We start from the raw sequence: 23,052 nt of genomic DNA, 5'->3' as shown, positions 1-23,052 counted from the left end.
CCATCATGTACACCTGCTCTGTCACATCACACAGCTAGCAGCCACCTGCATGGGGGGTTGGCTCAGCAATTCTCAGCTGTGGAGGAAAATTTAATCATACCAAAACATGTGGCCTGGGGGAGGAAAAAAGTGCAAAGTTAACTAGGAATGGATCTAGATGAAAACCGTGGACTTATAATTGGGATCCATGATCTAACTCATCACAAAAATCAATGTTGTCAACACAAGGGAGTAGCTGAAGAGACAGTCCATTTTAGTAATGATGGATATTTTTGTCAGCTTAAACCATTCATCATGGTTATCCCAAAGCCCTGGAGTGTCCCAGGAAAATGATCCATTTTCATGCTTCTAGCCCTGCAATGGGATCTTGGACCCTGAAAGGACTCCAAAATACTAAAATAGTGCAAGCAGTGATAATAATAGCTCAAAACACCCATTGTGCGAGCATGGACTGAAATCCCTTAGAAATCCCGTTGGCACCAAAAAATGCGCTCTAGTTTGACTTTAAGGAACTTTTTCCTTAAAATACTCCTTTATACAGACCTACTCATACTTGTGAGGGGTTTCCCCGCGAAGTGCCGCCAGTGTTACTCTCAGCTGGCGCTGTCCGCGGTGCTGGAGCGCGGCCCGGCTCCACGGGCTCTGCTCCTCAGTGCCCGCATCTCCCAGCAGGGCACACAGCACAAGATACTTTGGAATATACTTTGACAACCTTGTATAAATGTCGAAATGCGTCATAAATGCATATAGGCCTACTTGAGATAAAAAATGCTGAAGCTCATATTAAAAAGCCTAATTCTAAAGTAACTTTTTGATTGTATTTTTTGCAAAATTATCATTTCATTGGAATATGTAATATTAAAGGTTTGAATATTAATTCAACTTCAAAACTAAACAAGAACTTCCATGCTATCTAATAAAAAATAAATATCATTTGAATTAATAACATCTGTACTATTAAAAGTGAGATAAAACTCGTGCAAGAAATTTGGAAATTATATTAATCTTTATTACTTAGAATAGTACTAATATGTAATTCTTTGCAGTAGAGGAGCAATTTAGTTAAAGGTGTACTGGTAATAAATATGAATTTCAGTTGCATTATAAAAAATATACACAAATTCAGAGAAGCTTTTATTATGTAATCTTAATCATTCTACTCACTTCTCACTTCTAAAATCTGTAGGTATATGGCAATTACATCTTAGTGCTAAAGCTCATTAGCAAAGTGAGATTTGATTTTCTGTATCTTCCTGAGAAGTAAAATTAAAATAAGATATTATAAGATCTCTGATATACCACAGTAAAGTGCCACAGTAATTAGATGCAATAGACTTAACTGCTGAGATTCTCTGGAGTTTTCTACGGTTTTATTTTCCCATAAAAACTGGATTTTTCACAAAGTGGCACAAACTTTCAAGCAGTTACAGTGAGAAAGTAAAGAGCGTCTCTATGAAAACTTCAGAAGAGATTCAAAGAGATCCTAGCAAATCTCTCACAGCTGATTCTAAATCTCCTAAAGCTATTCAACACCTACAAACATGATTTATTCTTGGTTTTATTAACCATTTTAATAGTAATTATAGGAACTCCATAGGAATGAAAACAAATATGCATTGAATAAATCTAATTTTCTGATTTTTTTTTCAAGTCTCCTAAAACTAGGATAGCTGGAAGAATCTCTCTGCTTATTCAGCCATGCTGATAGAGCTCATTTCTACCAGAAATCTCTCTTTGCCTCTTAGAGCATGGCTAACAGTCATCTGCATAAAAAATAACCATTCTACTAAATCATGCAAAAACATTTGCCCAGAAGAGACGGAGCAAAAGGTCAAACTCCAGTTTCCACAGCGCATGGGATGTTAAGCTTAAGGAGCAATGCTTGGAGCTGTTCTGGCCAACAGACACTTATCTACGCCTGTCATTTACATGCCTCAAAGAAATAGCTGCTTCACATATGTAGAACCCTTTCTTTTTCTTTTAATCTTTCTTTTAATCCACAAACCTCTTAACTCTCAAACTCTAGACCTAAATGTGGAAATTGCTCAGGCAAAAGACAGGTCTGCAGATTGAACAGTGGTTTCTTGATGTGTCATCTTTAAAAATATATAAATGAATCTCAATCAAAATTTATTGGCCTTTGTTTAGTTCTTATGAAATCATAAAGCCTATTATTCTTGCCTTTAACATCTGAGAGTCACCTTTGCAAATTACTCATTGAAGTGAAACTGAAATTTAATGTTATTCTAAATATGATGAATATTCTCTTCCCAGTTCCAGTTACTTTAAGAGAAACTGCTTTGGTGACTATTAATCATTAACAATCTTTGAATTTTTTTACATTTCTTTCAGATCTAAAATATTTGCATCTGAGGTGTATTAGTGCAGGCTACCACATTTTACCTCTGCCTGAAAAAAAAGCTTTGGAATTTAAAAGATTTCTGAAAATTTTTCTACATAATAAAAATTCTCTGGTCTTGGTATCTACTTTTGAAGAAGGGACTATTTTATATCACATTTACAATATTTTCAAACTTTAAAGCCAGTAATTTCTTTGCTGCCTGAGGCTAAATCTGAAGTCTCTTTTAATGACCAATGATGGATACAGATTTGAAAAGGAATAAGTACAATGGTTTTTGAAAGAACATATCACTTCCATCTTTTCTCTCTGTGACATTGTGTACCTGGACTTTACAATTTAGTGCAGCAGTTTACATGTTCTCCATCCTTATCATTCTTGGCCAAAAGCAGATCAAAGTACAATTATTTTTCTTTAACATGCTGGAGGAAACTGTTTGAAATGTTTCTCTCTCAGTGTAATATATTTTCATAGTTTAGTTATAAAGGTACTATTTTTAGTACAGATAACTGCTACATGTGCTATGAGAGACAGAAAAACTTTCTAAAGATCAACTTGGCAAGCATATGTTATTAAACAGAGCAATTATTCTAGGCATTCCAGCTTTTAAAGACTAGCAAATAAATAAATCATAGCTTGAGGTTTGCTTAACAAAACCTCCCCTCTCTCCAAGTGATGATTACCCTTCATCTGACCAATTAAACCACATGACTCAGTAGCAATAAATGGAATGAAAACATATGAATGCAATCTCTCTGTTTATAGGTGTCCTGGGAGAACATTATTAGATTTTGTTACTAGCTCTGAGAGCACACTAGTGCACTTGTTGCTGAGGTATCATTTAATTCATTTCTCCACCTCTTAAAATCTGCCTACCTTAAATTGTATTTGTTCACTCTGAAATCGATTGCTTTCATTTCATCTCTGTTTATTGGTCTTGTCACATATATGTTAGATCCTTTTGAACATTGTCCATGTCCTGTGAACATATGGCTTAAAATAATAGCTTCCTAGGCCTGGTTGGCCTCTTTGGACTTTACAAGGAATAACAAATTATTTCTTCATTCTTGATCTCTACAACTTTGTTGTCTAACAAAATTAATGTATGCTATAGCCCCCTCTGACACCAGGAATTATCTCCATTTCATAGGAGAGGAACTAAGACACACACATACATTAATTTCTGGAAGTTATACAAGAAGAGTGCAAGATAGATATTGAACCTTAGATATTGAACCCTTATTATCTGAGTCAGTGCCTGTCCTCTGTTCTAACTTTTATTACTCACATAAATATCTAATATTTCTCAAAATTCTCCTAACCTGTTTGCCTGTATCCCTGTAAGTTCTTGAGGCATATGACATGCAAAAAACATATTTACTAATAAATAAGTTGCCTTCTGTGATTCTCCTGTATTGTGATTAAATAGACATAAAATTTAAAAAAAAAACTTATCAAGCAAGATTAGCAAGATTAGCATAAGTATTGTTTCTACCACTTGGAAATTTGTAAACTACTTCTGCAGTGGCAGCAGATGCAGTGCCTACTACATACTAGAGGATAGAAACATTTAGAAAATATATGGTGGGAAAGCTACATCTTTCCAGTTAACCTATGGAACTTTTCACCAAATCTCCCACTGAGTAGTGAACAATGCCAAGTGAGGTTGGCTGCAAAGCTCCTGAAGATGCAGTTAGGCCCACCTCTACCTTGAGGATCACTGGCATAAGAAATTTTTTTTTTTTGATCAGTTATTTTGTTATTGTTTGCTGGTAATTATCTTGAACTTAGACATCAGTTTCATACAATGATTTTATTTTTTCAAAATGTAGATACACAAGAGTCCTACTCTTTCTAAATATATGAACAGAGTAGGTGCATTTATAAGTGAACATTTTAAGGTATCTCTAAGCGGTGATTGTTGTGTACATTTTGTTCAGCTCATGATAACTTTACGATTGTGATTGTAGTTCATCTGAATGACAGGAAACTTGTAAACTGAGATCAATATTTTGGAAGCACTTAGGCCCATATGAAAGGTGGTTGGAGTGTTTTATGCTTTGTGAATTATTTTTAGTTGATTTTTACTGAATGAATGGAATTGTCACAATGGAGTCCACTTGCATATGGCCTTCTTATTGGTTCTTCTACAAGAGTTGGAGGGGTTTAACCATTATTTAATAACTTAATGTTAAAATAATTTTGTTATTATTAAAATCTATAACCATTAAAGTACAGATTGCTGATAATATATCTTTATTACGATGTTAGGAATAATTTAAAACAGCTAATTTTTCAGATAGTATGCTCTATGGCCTGTTAAAATAGATTCTCAAGTAAAAATGCAGATTATTAGTTGAAAAGCTACTAAGCTACTGTGTCAGGTCCATGGCTTGTAAATATGCATTAGTAGCTGGTACAAAATTTATTAAAAGCAGGTTTTTTTAAAATTTGGCGCACTAGGGATAAAAGGAGGGGGAAAAAAGAGAGAGATTGAAGAGATTTATGCACTTATATTAGCCAGTGTTGAACTTGAATTAAAGTCACATTCATTACACTTAGCTAAATACCGCAATTTTGATTTCTTTCAAAAGGTAACATTGGTAAGTAGTTGAAGGAATAGAGATAATATCATTTTATATTTTGGTGCCTTTAAGTACATTAGTTCACAACAGTGCCTGAGAATTACTAAGGAGAACTGCTGACAAAAATAATTGTATTCATAAAATAAAATATTTGATGTTAAAACAAGTTGATAACTTAATTGCTGAAAGCTTACATGTGACCTATGTACAGGGATTGCCCTTATGAAACCCCATACAGGGGCTGTACTCATTCATATTTAATGCTTCAAAATTATTTTCTTCTTTGGAAACAAGATATTTCAACATTTGTATTTGAGCTGTTTAGTTAAAAGTGACTGGATAGCTTTGCATGTATTCAGTCTTTACTGGGAGCAAAACTGCACCTGGGACAAGATTCCCAGAAAGATTATTTAGAAATGTCAGAGGTTTTCAAGTTACATTTTTAAATGTAATTTCTGAGTTGAACTTTCAGTGATGATTCATTAAAAGATGTAATCATAATTTAAATTGAAACAAGTGCCATGCTGGAATTAATTGTTATAAATTACTTTTGCCAAGGCAGCCTATTTGTAGTTGTCCTTTCAATGGTCACTTCTGATTTTCAGATCTGGCAGTGGGATCTAGTGAGGCAGAAGAAAGGGAGGAGAGAGATTTTGTATATATACTATTTATCACATATATACATTTAATATAGAAGGTTTTTAAAATGAAATTTTCATATTTAAAAATTCAGGGGTTTGGGAGGAGTTGTTCCATATAGATGGTTTGATGCGTTTACATTATAAATGTATAGAGCTATTTGTTTGTGCCACTGATAGATTTCAGAGTTCTTAAGAACATTGTTCAAAGTCTGTACATGAATAAAGAAGAATACAGGCCGTACATGAGCTATGTATGACCTGGGCCTGGTTAGCCTGGAGAAGAGATGGCCAAGAGGGGATCTTATCAACGCATACAGTATCTTAAGGACAAATGTCAAGAAGATGAGACCAGATGGTGCCCAGATGGTCTCCAGCGGCAGAACAAGAGACAGTGGACACAAACTGAAACACAGGAAGTTCCATCTGAACATGAGGAGAAACTTCTTTAGTTTGAGTGTGACAGAGCACTGGAGCAGACTGCCTAGAGAGGCTGTGGAGTCTCCTTGCATGGAGATACTCAAAGCCCAGCTGTATGTGATCCTGCAACTTGCTCGAGTTTAGCAGGGTTACATGATTTCCAGAGGTCCCTTCCAACACAACCATTCTGTGATTCTGTAAATGAACATTTGCCATGACTTTGTGTGGCATGAGCATTTCTACAAACAAAAGTTAGATTTTCTGGAGTCTTCTTTTAGTGTAAATATTAATAATTGAAGTGTTTATATTAGTGACAACATTTCTCTAATAGCACACCTACACCTATCAGAAGGCTGCCTTGGTACAGACAAATACATTAGGTATAGTCATTGTGCCAACTGGCATATCACAGAAGATTGCAATAAATATAAGGACAGTATCACAAAAAAGCAGGACTGGGGGTTCTCTATTATTTTGACGTTAATCTAACCATCTTGTGGAACATTAGTTCACAAAATTTAGCTATTCTAAGACAAAACTCTTATAAAACTTAACAAAGAATCAAACCTCTGAACCAACTCAAGTTAAAAACTGTTTTTCATAGACCTGTTTCTGTTGGAATTACACAGCTAGTATTAAGGAGTGTGCTTTTTATTTTTTAACAAAGTTGAAATGGTTTGTTATTTAGATTCACATTTCTTAATTTTTCCAGGAGAAACGGATTCAACATGTATTACTCCCCTTTAACTCTCTGATGTTACTAGATGATGATTACCTTTGGACAATGACACAAAGACTTTCTAAAGAAAACTACTAAAGACCCTCAAGAACTTTTTTTTAATATTAAAAATTAAAAATTCAAGAAATCTCTTTGAAGCAAACAGGGGGACTTGTGTGAGCAGTATGATGAGGAGTGTCCCTGTATGCCCCAGGTTTACAAAACCCAAACATTTTGAATGTAAGAACACATTTCCTTTGCTTAGTACACAGAGATTATTCTGTACATACAGAATACATACACCCCCTGAAAATGTATTCCTGTTTCCTGCTGCCAGATTCAGGAATTTGGTGTTTATATCTGTCAAGCACACAGCAAGTGTAACTAAAACCAAAAGGAGTACTCACAAACTGACACAAAATGTTTTAGGATAAATGCTAACTGCAAAGGGGATATCTGTTGATATGAGGGATATGGGACAGGAATTGTAGGCAGTTATCACTACTCCTGCTGCTTTGTGCAGTTGTGATTTGGTAGGGGCCATCAGGGTGGATACCTGCTGGCTGCCCTGGGGTCCTTGCTTCCAAAACAAACTGCGTGACCAGGGGACAGAGAATAGGGCTGTTTCTAAGCTCTGCAGAAGAGGCATTTAAAGGAACTACAGGAGCTACAAGAAAGCAAGATATTAATTGCTTGTTATACTCATTTATTCTTGTTTTGTGGAATTGTGTTTGTTTATTAAATCCCACATGACTGAACATGAAAGCTGGTAGCTTGATTTTCAATTAGGTGGGATCTGTAGCAGTCTCTACCCCAAGGCTTTGAGTCATTATGTTGCACACACTTGCTGACACTGCTCAGCATTTCTACACTTCACTTTCCACAGACACAACGCTCCTCAAGCTGCCAGGCAGGACAAAACAATATGCTGCCCGAAGGATATTATTCACTCAATACTGCTGCCCATGGAGGAGGTGGTGCTGGAGCTACTGCTCTAATAATTCTTCCCAGGATGGCCAGAGGAATTCTAGGTAAGCAGATGTAAATTTGCACGTGCCCTGGAAGCCTGTCTAAGGGAAAGACTTTGAGCTTTGATTTTACCTAAGCATAATACATTTTACGCACGTGAAAGACATGAACATGGTGCCAAAAATACACGGCAGTTTTTAATGAATAAGAAAGTATCAAGATAATTAGCAAGTTCTGCATACACCAGTTAGGGAGGCAGTTAGGGAGTCTTGTTATTTACACATTCCTCCATTCCCATGCATTTTAAAGGAAACAGCATATTTAAAACCAAACGCTCTGTTCAATGTATACGGACAACGGCTTCAAATTTTAATTATTTTATGAAAAAGGCATTTGGAAGGGTTGTTCAATAATCAGTGTGGTTCCGTGGGTCTGTTCTGCTCCTTGCCAGCTGGCAGCGCAGGTCAGAGCCGAGGGAGGCGGCGGAGCGGAGGCTCTAGGCCGGGCGGCTGCGCTCGGCGCGCTCGGGCTCGCCACCAGTAGGTGGAGCTGCCACGTCAGGTGCTGCGGGCTGGGCTCGTCACTGCGCCCCTGCATCCCCTCCCCGGCCCCCCTGCGCAGAATAAGCTGTTTTCTCATATATGTTGGGTACCATAGAGTGACTGAGAACAGGAAGCGGAGGCAGAAGCAGAGAGCATTCTGGAAAGGTCTCTGTGTTTTCCACCGAGAATACAGAAATTGTGATCAATTAGTAAGGCGTTGTGGATGGAAATCTGGACTGTTTCAGGAGGAGACATGTATTACATTATTTTTGGATGCTGGGCTTTGCAGTGATTTTTCATTCTCTTTCAATCAGGTAAGCTGGCAAAACGTTAAATTTTACCCATAATCAATCATGGCAACATGGTCTTTTTCACATTTTGGAATTGGATTTTTCTCTCTGGTTTGCTGTTAAGATAGAGTCAAAGATGGAACGGGGAATTCAAAGCCATTTTGTACTGACTGATTGTGATGATGGTGTGATTTTTTTCTTTTTAACCCTGTCAAGTCTGATATCTGGTCTCTTAATATGATGTTGTAATGCAGTAGTCTTCCTCACAAAATCAGATCATTTTGTGATCAAGGTATACAGCATTAATTCCAAGCATTTTATAGAAGTGACCTTGTTTCCTAGGAAGAAAAATCTGGTGATATTCAGACTCAGGATTCTGATGATTCAGGGATAAAATCTACGCTGTTTTTTATATATGGTATATATATGGTGGTATTTGAATAAATTCCCTTATTAGCTAAATTTTGTAAAAAAATACAGGGAAATATTTTCTTTCTGTGCCATTTTTTTTCATGGTTGTGTGTAGGAGAGAATGGACTCACCGACTGTTTATTAAGCAGAGGTCCACACCAAATGTGTAGTTCACATTTTGTCTGTATTATTACTGTCAAGCTTAATATATACTTCTTAATAGGGCTGTTTGAAGATATCAACACAAGAATTATTATAGTTCTTAATTTCATTGTCCATTCATCTATTGTCTCATTCATTGTTACCATAATAATTAAAGCTGTCAGTTATTAAAGGTAAAAGGAAAATATCTCCTGAAGATCACTTTGATACATGAATTCTTTTTTTCAATAGTGGTTCTACAGACACACATAGGCATTAGAGATACATATGTTATATTACTATTGATTTGGAAATTATTCCAAAAGAAAACAGTAGGAAAAAAATTGCCTTTTAAAAAAGCCCATACAGCAGAATAAGGAGCCCACAATTTACAAATCACCTCCTCAATGCATATATATAAAAAAAGCAGGATTGGCTCTCAGGTGATATTCAGAGTAGCAAGCAAGGCCTGTACCTGAAGTAATGATGTGAAAGAAAGAAGTTTTTAATTTGTATTCTTTATGGTGCTTGGGGTATCCTTGCTTAACTCCAAGATAAATAATCAGTAATAATGATGCTTGTTTTAGAAACACATCACGTTTGTGCTTTCATTATTGACTTGTCAAGAAAACAATTTCAGAAGGGACTTTTTAACTTTAACAGTTTAATATTTAATATTTGCTCTCTTGCACATCTCCATTTTGGAATGGAAGGTTGTTAAAGACAAGAATGTGAGTTGCTGCAGTAATTTGAAGCTTCACAGCACCTGTTAAACAGATATGTTGTTTATTAGGCTGTGATATTTACAGAAATGATGCTTGTGTTGTCAGTTTACAATTTTTCTCTCAATGAGCAGACGTTAGGTCTGATTTTATGAGCTCTGTCAATAAAGGTCAGTATTGCAAAATTCTGTATAGGTAATACTAGATGTTAGCAAAGAAAGACAATTTCACATTTTCAGTGAAGAACATGAAACAATTCCCCTGTGCTCTCTAAGGCTGTCAGAGTGGTAGTTTGGTCATTTCTGTATATTATCAGGTAACCTGGAGTGGGAAGTATCAAGGGAAAGAAAAAATGATAAAAAGTAGGGTGTGTTTAATCAATATACTGATGACACCTTTCATGCTTTTGCCTCTTTTTCTTCACAGATGGCATTAGATGAGTTAGCTTTTACCTTATGAAGATTAGGCATGAGAGAAATTTATTTGCCCTCAAAAGAGCAAGGATTTTTGAAGAAAAAAAGAATAGCGGGATGTAAGATGGAACTTTCTGACTGATGATATCCATTTCCTTCTGCTGCTCCCATCTCAGCCCGATATAATTTGTTGTGTGTATGCCATGTACTGATGACATTACTGGAGTCCCACAACTTTTGATGAATCAGTGAAGAGCAGATACTAAAAAAGAGCTATGTACAAGGCAAGCAAGTTGTGACCTTGTTCTCTAAAGTACAAATCTTGGCCCCTTTTATCTATGTGCTCTTCTTGTCATAAGGTGACAAAGGAAAAGAATTGCTTGAACTCTGCTTCAGTTAAACCTAAGGAGAATAAATGCAAGTTTCTGATATTTGGTACTTTATTTGTATATTTTCTGAATTCTGACAGTGATAATTGAAAGTAAGTTTCAGAAAGTTGCATTTACTCTGTTCTTTATCACAGAATTATATTTAGAAGTTAGAAATTTAATTTACAAAATTCTAGTTATCTTATTTTCCACTCAGCATAACTCTTCTGTTTTGTTTTTTTACCTTACAGCTGTTAATCAGTAATATATACTGTTGCCATTTAGAAGATATATTGTTTTTTTCATCCTCACTTATATAAATAAGTGGTTTAAAGCATCATAGTAAAATTGATGCCCTGCTTACACAACACATGTACATGACCTGAGCTGTAGTGTCAATCAGTCCGTCAAATCAACTGCCAACCACCCTAAGAACCACCTGTAGGAAAAAGGCATCCTCTTAACTGGAAATCTGACATTATGCATTACATCTACTCCTGATTAAAATCTGTGAAGCACCTTGCAATGGCATGTCTAAGTTTGATATTTGACCAATAGGACTCCCATAGGACCTTGACACTGGAGCTGGCATCATACAACCTGTTCATCTGCTTTCATCAAAATTGTCTTTATGAACAGCTGGAATCTCCAGTATATTACTGTGTTAGTGTTATTGCTTGGCTTTCCTTGCCTTATGATGAGGTAAAGCAGAGAATAGGGATACGAGCAGCTCAGGCAGGGACTGTGATACTTGAAAATATAAATATAGAGTAGGTACAGCATATGCTCTTGAGTAACCATGTACTACTAATGTACTACCACTGTAATCCAAAATAGGAGCAAGCAAGTTAAATTCTAGATCACAAAAGTGTCCAGTTTCTCTTTTTTTCATTATGCAGCCCCAAATTATTTCTTCACATTACAAACAAACAAACACAACAAACCAAGTAACAACAGCAAAAAGCCCCGAAGATCCAAATCTCAAACAAAAAGGATCAGATAATCCACCCCAAAACAGTGATTTCAAATTGTTGCTAACAATCCCCATCTTGGTAACATCTTCTTACAAAAAATTGCTGCTGACTTACTCTATCAATTAAGACAGATCACAGAATATGTTTTACAGTAAAAAATACAACTAAAACAGTTAATATTTAAAGAGTTTATGAGGCTTTTTCACACATAAAAGCTTAAGGAAAAGGTTATTTATGATCAGATTAATTAGTTGTATAGTTAATAATTCTTTATTGCTATTGCTCTTTTTTTGACTGAGTAGTTTTACTTAGGTAAGTGCAGTCGTGGAGCTACCCATGTGCATGGGTCCATTTTTCAAGCTGGAATTGTTTTTCCTGCTACTTCTTTGGGTCAACATTGTGGATATCGTATACCCTTATCAAATGGTCCCATTTTGAATATGCATATATTGAGTGTATAGTCCATATGCATGGGTCTGGCACATGCCAGATGCATCAATTGCACAGATGATGTACCTGCTCAGCAAGGCTGCAGTTTCACAGGTGCTGAAGTTACTGTGTATGTGTATAGATCAGCTGAGGAGCACAGACAGCTGACTCCCCGTCCGTGAGATGCATCAGGCACATCCTCACATTTCTCTACAAGATTTCCTCAATGAATGCAATGAGGCACGCTGGTAAATCTGAGAGGATATCACAGATTCCCGTAAGGAAATGGATGAGCATCAGGACTACTGGTTCTGTGATCTCCTTTACCATACATACCCATTGTAACCACACAATAGGAGGATCTTGGAATAAGTATACATTGCAGGAAATTTCCATTTATAGATTATTTATACCTAAATTAGATGTTGCTTATTTAATTTTAAGACCCTCCTTTTCAGTGTGGAGAGGATCAATGTTCATGATCTTTTAGCATAATTTATTTTAAGAACAATGTGAAGCAAGAAACTTCCTTTATCTGCTTAACCATAAAATATTATTATGTATGATTATATAGGATTCTAGGAAGTTGCAAGTTTGTGTTCAAATCACTACAGAAATGCAGATGAAAAAGTAAATGAGGAAATGAAATGTTCACAGGTAAAATAGATCCTTTTATGTAGGGCAACATAGCGCTGTGTGGCCTGGCTACTGTATTAATTAAAGGAAAGTCTGTCACCATTTCTCATAAATTATGTCCTTCCACTGCCTGGTAGTCTGGGAATAGAAGCAGAAATTTTTTAGTCCATGTAGCCTGAATTTGGGGCCACATGTCCCCATTTCTTATCTGCCTAGATTTGCATATCCTGAAAACTCTGTCCTTTCTTAGGCATTATTTTACTATCTTTTAATGTTTGGATGCACTAAGGAATTCCAAATTTGTGTTGGTTAAAAATATACTCATAGGAATCTAAATTTCTTGGTCCAGTTTTAAATACGTCCAAACACAAAGTTTTCAGATGTTAAATGAATGTGCTTTCTTGACAAACAACTCTCATTGCCTTCTCAAAAGCCAGTCACAGAGGACAACTGTGTAACTGTATCAAGACTCTGATACAAGAATATTTTTATCCCTCTTTATAAATATTTGAGATATATGTGTGATAGTCTTGGAAACCTGAATGTGTATTTGTCTGTGTCCCACCTAAAAATGCAGGGTTTTTTTCTCAGATGCAATTAACATGTTACCAACTTGATTTCCTTGAGAACAGGAATTTCTCCACAGTTATTACTATCAAGAACATTTACTTTTGAATGCATGTGTTCTTGTGCAGTGGCTAAATAGTAAGGATAAAACTGCTAGACTACAAACTTAGGATATTAAGTCAAAGGAATGAAGGCTCCCTATACATTTTAGCAAAGTTGACCTAGCTCCACAGTGGCACTCAGGGATAGACAGATAGAAAATTATTCTTATTGTCAGTAGATATTCCATTGAAAAGCACACTTTAAAGAAAAATAATGCTCTGCATCTAAGATGTGTAATAACTTTTACATTACATAGAGGGCACTTTTAAATGATGAGTGAAGGTATACACCTAACTTACAATCTTGCACCTTATCAAGGAGCAAAATAAATTTTCCTCATGACAAATAGCTTTGAATATTTAAAAATATTTCTTTAAGTTTATTCTTACTTAATAGCTCAATAATCTTCAAGACTTGTTTGTGACAGAAGAAGGCAAAAGTACTAGGCTTTACAGTTAGAAAGGGAATCAGTAATGATATTTTAATGTCTGAGTGGTGTAAACTTGATGACGGAATAAGTAGGCAATTTCAAAAGGTCCCAAGAGTCCAAGGTCAGATTGAACTGAAGGAGGGCAATCCTAATGTTTACTGTCATTTAAAGGAAATGTCTAAAGAAAAGCCTGTCACTGATATTTAAAGCCAAAATGCTCGCATGAAGACACTTTTGTCTCTGACCCGAGACAAAAGTTCTGACCAAAATCAATATAAATAAAATTCAACCAGTATTATAAAGGAATGTCTTACCTACTGAGTGAAGGTGTAACTGAGCATTAAAGGAGTCTTCCTGAAAGGATTTTGCTAACACCATTTTAAGTTACTTGACATGTGTTTCCTACAAATCAATTTGTTTAGTTAGTGTTATAATAGGTAGAATACTAGAATTCTAGCAGCTGCTACAGCACTAGCTGTCATTCCATAGCACATATCACTTAGAGCTATAGGCCTCTAATTAGTACAATATTTTGTTAATATACTGAAATTTCAACATTATAAGAGATAACTTTTAGAGAGATGGTAGAACTTGTAACTTATAGGCTTTGCACCTTTATATTTATTACATGCAGGTAGAGACTAGATTTAAGTCATGCTTCCATACTCCATTTGGAAAACATTCCAGAATTAAGGCTTGATTATATTTTATTAGACAGTTCCATGACACCTGAATAAATGCCTTGCAGAAATCCATGCACATCTTTCATATGCTGTATTAAACCTTGGGTATAAAGCACTCTATTTTCATGTTGACTTTATGTGCGTTTTCTTCCTGGTATAGTAATGATCACATTCAGCCAAGGACTCTGTGTGAGCCTCTCAAACAGAAGTTCCAGTTTTTCCCCTTTGGTTTCCTAGGCAACTGTCAAATTCCAAATACAGTTCATTAATCTTGTGTTATACGAAGTTTATTCTTTCATATTTTGTATTGACTTGTTTCTGCAATATAGTTAGACTAGGAAAGCAAGTGTTTCAGCTGCATAGTTCTTACCGATTCAATTAATTTCCTAGTTTAGTTTGTTTCTTTTTTCTGAAATTCATAAACAATATTTTTTGTTGCAAGTGCATTTTTGTAAGATTCCCTAGAAAAATTTAGAAAAGAATACTACATTACAAACAGAGCTTTCTATTTCTTTTGCACAGCGAAATTAATATTGTGATGTATTTAGATATTGCTCACTGAAGTTTTATTGGGGCACCATCACTGGCATATTGTCCTATAATGGTCTTTATAGCAAAATCTCATTTTGAATAACCCCATTTCTTTCTTTTCCAGTTTATCGTTACATTGGGAGCTAAAGAGCATGAGGATATAGTTTGAAACATTCTTTGAAGCAATGTTATGTCTCAGAATTTGAAACATATTCTAACCAGTTTGAGATTAAATGCTTGTGCTATATATGCAGAAGACTTCAGGAAAGAGCCCTACATGAAAGAATCTATGTAATTTGTCAATCGGGAATCACTTCTGACTAGGCCTGAGATTTTACCCGTGATTCATTCTTGGGAGTTTTGTTGTAACTACCACTTATTAGCACAGTATAACCATGATGCATAGAGGTAGAGACAAAGTTGGGGTCACATGTGAAAAAGGGTTCACTGACTTGTGCTTTAATTCAAAATACAGATTTGTTGAAATTACCTGCTCTTCTAGTGTTATTAATAATTCTCACATTAAAAATGAATTCCTCAGCATTTTGCAAACTGGCAGATATTTTACAACTGGAGAGAAGTTACACTCCCTTTTTTGAAAATAAATGTCATATCAATGTTTAGCATTAGTGATTGTTCTTTTATTAGGAACCTCTAGAATCTCTTACATATTATTTTGAAACTTGTGAGCAGAAACACTTAAACATTTTGTTGTATCTGACCATGAGATCAAATTTCAGCCACAGTGCTGCTTGAGAGGCAGAATCCAGATGCACCCAATAGTCAAAGGGACTGGGAAGTCCTGTCTGTACCCCCAGGGAAAACTGCATTCAGTGTAAAATATGCGTTGGTGGATAAGTATCAATGGTGGCAGAGTCATGATTCCCTGAGGTCAGTTCTGGAGACACAGCTTTCAGATGTCTTCAGTGGAGCCTCTCCAGCAGTGACTCACCACAGCAAAATGTGCTGAATCAGTGCTTCACTCAAAATGACCAAGGCATTGAAAGAATTTGCTCTTAGCCATCATTGGAATGAGTTTATGTTACATTATTAAACAATGGAAGCTCTAATTATGTTAACACTTATTGTATATTTGGGAAAATGCAATTCTAGATTGATAGGAAATAGTACCAGGCAAATTCTAGGTTAGTTTTTGAAACATATTCTCTGTAATTGAAGTACTTGGAGATCCTCTGTCTTTAAGAGTAAGAGAAGCAGTGATCTAAAAGAAAGCTTTCACTTTTTGTTTTCCCACCTTTTGTGTTCTCTCTGACCTGATCTGTGTCTACTCAGATTTTCTTTATTTTATCTACAGAGTTTCTACTGTGGCTGGTCATGCTCATTGTATTTGGAGAAAAGTATTCTTAAGAGCTGCTTTCACAAGAGCAGAGATCTAAAAGAGAGGGATGTCTTCTTCTTTTCTTCTCTAGGAGTAAAAGCAAAATAACAACATAAAACAGTAAAAAAAAAAAGCCAGAAGTATATCTAGATGAGATATCTAAATGAGAATGTCTTAAAGACAGCTCATCTGAATCTCAGTGGCTGAAGACTAATATGTGTAAGATGTAAGTAGACACTTTAAATTTAATGAACTGGATACCCAGATTATTAAAGACTGAAGAACACATGGCCAACCTTTGGCCAGCTCTTGTAATGATGCAAGTAATTTATACTGAAGAACCTGAAGATACAGTGTTTTTCTGGTATTATATTACTTGGCAGGGATGAAAAATTTTGTTGCACAAAGAAAAGCATTCGTACCAACAATCTCTATAATAGATAACTTGAAGTACCCATATGTTCATGCAAATATAGAGTTAATTAACTTCCATGCTTGCTTAAAGATAGTAAATCCATTGGGAGTAATGATACACTGTTCAGTTCCCAAAATGACAGGTGAGAACACTGCTGTTAGTCCAGGAGCTCCCATCTACCATGTCTTACCCCATGTCTACCAAAAACTGTACTAGTGGTGCAATAATTCCAACAAGGCCCATTTTTCTCTTTTAGTGAAAGCATGCAGGTAAAAGATGAGGTGGGGTCTTTGAAATGCGCACTTAAAGAATATTCTTAATGTATTTTTGTTCTGTATTAGGTTTTGTGACATAACTAATTTTTGATCCTGTTTTTCTTATTTCTCAGTGCTCTTAGGCTGGAAAAATATATTTATGTGAATATGTAGACTTACCCTTGTCTACTGTAATTAATTTTTGAGAAGCTTTGGACACAGGAACAAAGAATGAGAAAGTTTTGAAGGAACTGCAGTCTTGAAGACACTTCAGGTCCTAAGAAGAAGCCTTCCTTGCCAATTCATTTTCTGCCAGAAATGCAGCCTTTTTCTTTTCACATTAGCAAAACATGCAGAGGTTAAATTCTGAGATTTGGCATTTCTTAGAAAAATAAAGGTAAGACTGTCTTTTCTTCTCTGCCAGAAATAATGTTTCACTGCCAAAAATGGCTAGTTGATATTCTGCTACATATCTTCACTAAAATACCAGTGGGAAAATGAAATTAACACCTTTATGAGGTTCAGCTATAGAAATTTGTGTTACATATATTGTATCTATTTTTCTTTAGAATGTAAGGATCTCCAATGCTGGAAGGTATTTGCAACATGTTGATTAGATTACAGTATTCCAATTAGGCTGATCTAATTGGAATAAGAAAGAGACCCTCTTCCTCTTTAATTGCATATGGTTTTCATTTGTCCTTCTTCAGGTTTCTCCAATACTTCAAGTATTGACACTTGATCTCTTTTCACACATTCTCAGAGGCAACTCATGGTGTTAAAGAAAATACAAGGCAGGCTTACATTTAAAAAATTCCTAGAGGTTTCGGTCAACTTTATCTATAAGATAAATGGGTCAGATAATTTGTTTTGGGAGTTCTACAATTGGCAGGTAGGTATCTAAAGGAATTCAGATTTATTCCTTTACATAACCTATCAATTTTTGATTATTAAGAACTAAGATAAGAAATAAGAACTAATTAATTCAAAAGAAAATGTTGGAGAGAGGTTGCAGGAAGGAAAGTGTTTTCTTCTCCTGAGGGTGGGGTTCTTAAGGTTTAGTTAATGTACTTTCACACCTAATTTCAAGTCATTACTGAGAACATGAAATATGATTGCATGTAGTACCCCTGAAGCAACTGAAGCTTTTACTACATTTACTGTTCTTTGGACAGTTTTCCACCTATTTTAAATCACCCCATTCTAAATTATTTTAAAACAAGTTTTATGAAGGAATATTATTTCTGTGACATACCCTTATTAATTGATTTCATATTCTCATAAGTTTTTTGTCTTCTGGTATTTATTAATTTTATTAATAAACACCTGGTGTAGACTTCATTATTTGTTATTTATATTTTGAATAGTTATGTAACACTAATGCCTATAGGCTACTGAGGCTGACTGCAAAATTACAGACAAAAATACAAAATACAACTACAGTCATTGCTACAGATAAATTATAATCTAAAAATTTACACAATGGATCAATAATAAATGTTGAACTTAATGGAAAAAAGGAAAACAAATCCTATGTATTCGTCAGGGAGGACCTATAAGAACAAATTGTCAAAGTTTAAATTACTAGATTACAGTTTAAAGAGGCAGGTTCTGACCAGGTGCTAAGTTCTGAAGGCTGTTTTCACCTCTAAGGAAATCCTCCTTTCCTTGAAATACCTATTTTTATGAAGCCAACTTTCATGTATTCCTTGCCTTAGGACCCACGGCTAATTTTAACTGAATGTCTCTTCAGATATCTCAAAGAAATCTGCATTGCATTGCGTTTACCACTGTGAAATACAGCAGTGACATTTTGAGTCTCTTTTGATCTTTTTGTAATTCCATTTTTTACTAGAATATTTTAAAGCAGTAAAAATAGGGTAAATATGCCAAGATAAATGGTAAACAATGGAAAATGTCAATTATGAAAAGATAATGATCTGTAACTTAAAAAAATATTTCAGACCACATTTTTCTTCATTAAATTATTCTCTGTGTACAAAAGCCATGAAAAATTTCAATAAAAATATTTAATTTTAGTTCTTCTCACAAAAAACTAATATTTACCTATCCTTCTCTTTCTTGAACAAACTGAAGGCAGCATTTCCTGATTTGGAATTTGATCAGAGAACAGTAATTTAACTGTAATTTACCTTCACTTCCAGAAAAATCAATACCTGAATTTTGTAAAACAACATCCCAAACACTATGAGAGAGAGCTAAGATGACTCATTTTTTCAGACTGTCCCAGCATATGCTCTCTTGTATCTCTTTCCTCCTCGGGACAGTAGGAGCTTGAGTTGAGGTATTTTTCTGGTATCAGCACACAAGAGCTACACTTTTCATTTCTAAACAGCAGAAAGCAATCTCTAGCTGATGCTGAGGTGGTGCCAATAGCCCTGCTGTTTCTGTCTGTCCCACTGTGGGAGACCCACCATTTGATTTGGACTAATAGCTTTACTTCCATTGAGACAGTTGGCCTTATTAACATTACTAGTTTAGAAAAAAAGTTTTTAATCCAGGCTTTAGCATCTGAGAGGTTGTTGCAAGGTTTGGCACAGGGGAAGATACTAGTTCCAAATTACAGCTTCTCAAATAAAAGATTAGCGTAAGAAAATTAGGATAGCTGGTCATTTTACAGATTCCATTTGCTATACTTGCACTTGCTCCAAGCCTAATCAACTGTTACAGTTTTAATAGAATTAAAATCTCACTAGTCAGTTTTTCAAGGTTTTAGCAGGCAGTACTTTAAAGGGAAAAAACCCCAGCAAGATTTGCTATTTCTCCACCTTGAAAATTTTGAAGGGGATATGTGCAGTTTCATGCAAAATGCAGATAACCTGTTAGATAACCTGAAGATTTGAATAAACAATCATGGTACTACCTGGTACTTATACTGGTACTTTCACTTTTACCATTTGCCCTATTTAAGATATCATAAAAATAGACACCTTCAGGCCACTTCTTCTGGCTTTTTCAGAGATACAGAAAAATTAATTTGACATTGTTAGCAAAGATATTTTACTTACTTTCTGACACATCTTCTGTAAATGATGAGAAGATTACTATATTAGAAATAAAATTTAACAAGTTATAATATGTCCACAGATAACTAGCTTTTATATATATGTGGACATATATATATGTCCACAATATAACTAGCTGAAATATGTGTAAAATTAAAAACATATAGGTACTGTTTATTGCTCAGTCTTAATATTTAAAGATAGAGGCTGAAGGAAAACTGGAGGACTTACAGAATGCAATGCTCAATTACAACTAAATTGCAAAAGCATGTCTTTAATAAATGGGAACTTCATTTTTCTAATGAAATGTATTAAAATATAGAGCATTACATATATGACATATAAACCAGAATTGTATTTCAAATGCTTGAAACTCTCTTTGCTGAGCAGCAGAAGGTACTGAGGGGCCTGGACCACATGTAGTTTTGAGACTCTTTCTTTATAAATTGTTTTTAATGACAGTTTTTCTGAATTATTAGATATACAGAATATCTGAATTCTGCCTAATATCATTCATGTCCTGGCAGTTTATTTACCAGATAACAAGCAATTTTAAAACCAGTGAAGGAAGGAGAGGGAAGCTATCACTAACAAATGAGCAGTTCATGAATCAAAGATTGCAAAGAGCTTATTTAGGGCTCAGTACAGGCAACAGCACAACTTCTGTTTCATTGTTCTATTAAATTAATGCATGTATATAAACTGTAATCAGATACATATTTCTGTGTGGTTCTGTTAAGCTTTGTAACCTAAATGAAAATGCTTGGGGCATATTTAGTATAGAAAAAACCTTCTTGTGCAATAGCAACAGCAAAGAAAAGATATAATTGCACTAGACAGTAGTGGAGGCAGGTCTCAAGTAATGTTTTCAACTCGTCAGGAAAACTTTTTTAGGGCATGTTTTTTTTCCCTGAAAAATGCAGTGAATCCCTAAGTCTGCCAATACTTTCCCCAGTCAGTCACTGGCTCCTTTGTGGATTTCTAGAATTAAAAATGCATTTCCTTTAAGTGAGGACAATGCATTTTGTTACAGCATTCATAGCTGTAACTGTTAATGGTGGAAAAGTAGCCTAAACAAATGTGTTGAATTACAAAGACAAGAAATACACACTGATGACTTGATTTGGATCCATCTTTTGAGACTAGTTTCATAGAAAAGGTACCTAGAGTGACAAGTTGAATCACAGACCTGTAAAATGGGGAATAAATAAATGAATTATTCAGAAAGACCAAGGAGAAACCTCAGGCATCTTCATAGTTCACTAATCCTGCATGAGCAAAAGTAGTAATCAAAGGACTGTATCCAGAAAATGAGTGTGCTTTTAATTCTAAAAAGAAGGGACAACTTTGAGTTTAGGATCCTTATAACTGGGAGTTACATTAATTTTAAGAAGGGGTTAGCAAAGGCATCCATCTTGTACAAAGAAAAAAATAGTGGAAATTTCAGCATAGAAACCTGTGATAAGGTTGCATGCTGGAGACTCTGGCTGGTGTTATAATTTACTTTTTCCTTTTATATTGCATCTGTATGGCCACTCCCAGGTCTCTTTCATTCTGCATATTACATTAACTCACAGTTCTCCAGGATATTCCTTTAGAGAAATTTTCTTCTTCGTGTCTACAGTACAGAGTATTTTAATTCTGAATTTATGGTCAGGTATCTTGGTTCTGGTCTTGTATTACTTATCTGCTTGGTGCTATAATCTACTGACTAAATTATTTTAGTGACCTCAGTGCCGATCATACACACTGATGGATGCTGTGTTGTGAACCCACTCCAGAGATTAAGACTTGAGGTGGCATAGGAACATGAGTCCTTACCATGTCATTGGATTGGTAATTCAGATTTAGGAGTATGCTATTTCATTTCTTTCCTCTAGTTTCTTACTTCAGGTTTTTCAAGCACTTTTTAACATCCCCTTCAGCCTTCACATATTATTTCATAAGATCATTACTGTAGCGCTTTGTGTGTCTCTGTGTGTGTATATTTCTACAAGCTGCTTCAGACAGGCAAGAAGCTTTAGGAGAAGGACTATTGAATGAGTGCAAATGAGCAGAATATTATAATTCAAATTTAGATGTGGCATCTCCAGGATACATATGTTGCACATTCATGAAGGAATGCAGCGAAGGCTACATGGCATCATGTAACAGAAAATATAATTAAAGCTCATTAGTTAAGCATTGAAACTCGCTCTTTAAATTGGCTCTCATAACTAACATTTTTTCAACAGTATGCTGTAAACTGTTGCAAAGTAGACACCAAGTAAGTCTTTAATTTATTCCCTGGTGGCAGGACTCTTTAACCATGTCTGCCTTCATTTTGCCATTCTCTCCCTCCAGCTATTCAAACCTCTCAACTATGCTGTACAGCACATCACTTTAAATAACTGATCCTGCTGCAGAAGGACTTGGAAGAGAGAAAAAAACCACTGCTTTCAGTTGATGCACTGCAGGACTTCATAAAGAGACCTGCTGTACAGTTGAGAGTTCAATGCAGAGAGCAGGAAAAAGCAGCATTATCTACCACTGGTACTAAAGGCTTTCACAGTGAACCAGAGTCTTAGGTTTTGGACGAGTTTCAGTCTAAAATAATACTATGACACTTGCCTTGCAAAGAATCAGAAGCAGCATCTCTTCCCATATGGCCTTAATTATACATGCTGTTTACTTTTACTTAAAAGGCTTGTGGTTTTGATTCACAGCTAACAGTCAATAAATGCAACCTAAGCTGCTCTGGGATCTAATATTAGCCTTCACCATAGTTAAGTGTCAGTAAGAAAGAATTATGCTTGTTCCTCCCATAATTTAGTTGCTGTCATTTAAACAGTTGTGCAAGCCAGTTGTGCAAAATCTTTTAGTTTAATGAAAGTATTGATGTTTGTAAAGTTGTATTACTGATGCTTGGAAAAAAATAGAAAGATAAAATCTATTAAGTTGTAGAATGTGGGTTTACAATTTTCAGCAGTACCTCACAGAATATGCATTTATACTTACAGTTAAAAAAAAAACAGCTGTACTGTTAAAACACTTCTATCAGCAATTTGCTCTAACTGAGAGTGTCCAAGGACACAGGCACAGCAGTATCTG

General features: G+C 35.3%; 1 protein-coding gene across 1 annotated transcript in view; it reads left to right on the top strand.

The window, feature by feature from the left end:
• Positions 1-8,303: 8,303 nt before the first annotated feature.
• The window catches only part of LOC102041198 (sodium channel protein type 2 subunit alpha-like), a 65,567-nt gene continuing 50,818 nt past the window's right edge, over positions 8,304-23,052 (top strand). The window contains 3 exon segments of the mRNA XM_014306755.2: positions 8,304-8,545; positions 16,244-16,493; positions 17,071-17,333. The gene's annotated coding sequence lies outside the window, so the exon portion shown is untranslated.

Source organism: Geospiza fortis, unplaced genomic scaffold, assembly GCF_000277835.1.
Source record: "Geospiza fortis unplaced genomic scaffold, GeoFor_1.0 scaffold112, whole genome shotgun sequence".
NCBI classification, from domain to species: Eukaryota; Metazoa; Chordata; class Aves; order Passeriformes; family Thraupidae; genus Geospiza; species Geospiza fortis.
The sequence above is the reverse complement of the archived record's forward strand: the minus strand, read 5'-3'. Positions and strand labels throughout refer to the sequence as shown.